The following is a 3,638-nucleotide window of genomic DNA, read 5'->3' as shown; positions in this document are numbered from 1 at the left end:
ATAGTGATAACGTAAAAAACAACTAGAATAGTACATTATACATTACACAAAGATGTTTTCATATCTAATTGATTCGTAATGTACTACTCTCTTAAGTCCGTTCAATGGAAAACATAGAGCAAACAAATATTATTGCACTTTAATTCATACCATAGTTATCGGAGTAATAATATTTTCCAAAGAATTTATTGCAACTAGTGTCCTTAGAGTATGGAATATTATGATAAATACCCTTTCATATATAATCAGTTGTAATACCAAATAGCATTGACTTCGTTTCACCTACAATAAAATTAAAAACATTTCTCTTCGAAAAATTATACTGACATTGATGAAATCCATGCATAAACAATTCGAAGGATTCAGATATTTACATAGAAAACCTTTGTTGTTGATGTGATGTTGATGTTGAAGAGAGGTCACCTGAAATGCAGAAAACACAAAGTGATGCGTAAACAATTTATTAAATAAATTTCTATTGATGCACAAAATATTGAAAAAATAATAACACAAAATAGTAAAATGAATATTAAAAAGTATAAAATCCTTTTATTGACAAAGAATAATACTCAAACTATTTCTTAGGAATACTTAATGTTTTTCAAAAATATGTTTTTCATTTACAAATTGTTTTGATTTAATCAGTATCAGAAACTCACATATTTTATCACAAAGTCAAAGGTTATTGATTTCAGTGACAATTTTGCAGGAAAAGTTAAATAGAACAGAAAAGTTAAATATTAAGTCATCCGATTATAAGCGGCATCGAAATCGTATTCTAAGGGTTTCACAAATAAGTCGGACAATTTATTCATGTTATTATTGTATATATCTACACAAGACCAAGCGGAGTAAAAGGGCCTCAATTAAATATAGGATATCGTACTCATTTACAATTTTGATGTCTTTAACCAGCTTCTTGATCAACGTGACTTGCCTCGACTGTGAATTATGAAACCACTTTTGTCAATTTTTAGATCAGAGAAAATGTCAAGAAATTTTTATAAGGTTACTACCATGAAATCGAAATTTAATTTAATGATTTCATAAGGATTAATGCGACATAATGCTACAAGAACCACCCCGACAACAGCCCTTGAGGTTGCAGTAGGACTGCTCCCACTTCACCTACTTGCCAAAAAAGAAGCAATGACTTTTATAGCCAAGCTACAGTTGACTAGTAAACAAGATCACTGCATAATTCCTTTTTAGGTATGGGAATGCAAAGAGAGGAAGGACTAAACATCATTATATCTGACATTTGCTCACCTAAATTTAAGTTCCACTAAAAATTACTAGTGCAAATACCAGAAAGGAATAACTCGAAATGGAACACATCTCCATTCGTTTGAGACTACCATCTCTGGTACACGGATGGATCCAAAACGATGGAAGGAGTGGAGGCGGGAGTACGTGGAGTTAAACCAAAAGAAGAGATATTTGCGAATATGAGTTAAGAAAACTCAGTTTATTAGGCCGAAGTACACGCAATTGAACCATGTTTAAGGTAATATAAAGGAAAATCTATCACGAAAAAAACATATATATTTTCTCTGACAGTAAATCAGCACTCCTAGCACTACGCTCACTTCGATTGACCTCAAAACTAGTGTGCGAATGCCTTCAACTTCTTAAAGATCTTGCTGAAATGAACAGGGTTCACTTAATATGGATCCCAGGATATAGCGGATTTGAGGGAAATGAGAAACTAGGCGAACTAGCCAGAAAGGGGGCGGCCTCATATGTTAGTTGGCCACAATTAAATGCAACTTTTTCAAATTTAAAATTAACGAATGGCTCAAAGGAGAATCTCAGACTGATTGGGATAATGTAATTGCCTGCAGACAAGCTAAAGAATTCATGCCGAATTTATAAAAACCTGAACAGAAATGGCATCTGACTTGTCACAGGGCTTCTCACTGGACTGAAAAGCATTTGTCGAACCCAGGTATTACAAAAAACGATAGCTCCAGACTTTGTTGTGAAGAAGAAGAAACAGCAGAATATATTCTCTATCATTGTGATAAGCACGCCAGACTCAGACTTCCGCACTTATAACTGCCTATTCACTTATAACGGATGATGCTGTGGATTGGAAGATGCAGTACTCCAGTTATTGTTGGTTTGCGTTAATACTCTTTGAGTTTGATATTCTTGAATATTAGTTGGAATTCTATTGTAGTATTTAATTTTTGTAATCGATTTCTTGTCAAATATTCTTTTTAACATTATAATACTGATTTTTGTCATATTTTCATAATTATGCTAATTTGTTTATTTAAATAGTTTTGAACTTAAAAGTAAACGACTTGTGACTTAAAGTGTAATGATAAATAAACTTATTGATAATTACAATCCCTCAGGCACTTGAAGCAACATCTGTTCAATTTATGCTATACTTATTTTTATAAAATTAAATTTGAAATTTAATTTATTGAAAGTAATGGACAACATATTTTTTTTCTTATTTTTTGATTCTATGAAATTTAATTTATTTCTTTTATAATGATTTTGCTGCAAGTGTTAAGTTAATTTTAAATAGAATTCAGAAAATAAATAATATGTAAATTTTCATATTACTGCAAAGTTTTCTCTAATAATTATTCAATTTGTATTACAAATTTTTCTATAAAATATAGCACTTGGGGTTATTTGAATAATTTAAAAACTTAATAATAATAAAATTTTATTTTATCTTAACATTTTTTTTGTACATATGTATTATCAAATGAAATCCAAAACACTGGCACTGAACTCTTAACTGGCATGTTAAAACTCTAATAAAATTTATAATTGATATTTCAAAAATTTATTAATTATAATAAAATATAGAGTGCAATAAAAAAATTGTATTTCATTATGATAACAAATGCAGTTATTTTAAATTGCAGTCAAAAAAATCAAAATTGAATTGCACATACTTTGGCCGTTGCTTTTGATTGAGCAAATAAATTAAAAATAAATATTATTAAATAATAAATATTATAAATTAGTTTAAAACAAAAAGTTTTAATTCATTATCGTTAAAGTATAGTTTTAGCTAATTTTTATCACAAATTAAATTAACCTCCACTCCTAAAATTTATAGCTTAAATACATCCATTTTATGCGATTTAAAAGTCTTCTTGAAAGCATTATTGCAGAATGCTGGCAGAAGTCACAATTTGGACCTGAATTTATTCAAGTCAACTGATATTATAAAAAGTAACTCAGTAACAAAATTAATTACTTAAACTCTGGTTTATGCTGAACAAGAATGAAAACATTTCTTTAAACCTGAAATCGCAGAGCTTCTAAGCAAAACTTATAAGCTTATGCTTTAAACCTGAAGTCATAGAAGTGATAAGGAAAGATGAAGAGGCTTAGGTCTGGGTGCCGCAAAACTACATAGAAATAATGGAAAAGTAAGTGGAAAAACGAAAAATAGGGACAACTTCTTAAAATTGTTCCAAAAACCTTTCGAAATCTTAAGAAGTATATTAACTGTTGACTTTCTTATCTATCTGAGTACAAAAACACCATTCTGTTATCGGCTTAAATGCCTTGTTGTTGTAACACAAGGAATCTAAACTAGACCATAAGGTTCTAGCGACCATAAAGTGTTAGTCACCGTATTGGTGATTTTTTCTATTATTATA

The sequence above is a fragment of the Teleopsis dalmanni genome, chromosome 1 (assembly GCF_002237135.1).
Source record: "Teleopsis dalmanni isolate 2A chromosome 1, ASM223713v2, whole genome shotgun sequence".
Lineage (NCBI taxonomy): Eukaryota > Metazoa > Arthropoda > Insecta > Diptera > Diopsidae > Teleopsis > Teleopsis dalmanni.
Note: the sequence above shows the minus strand (reverse complement) of the source record.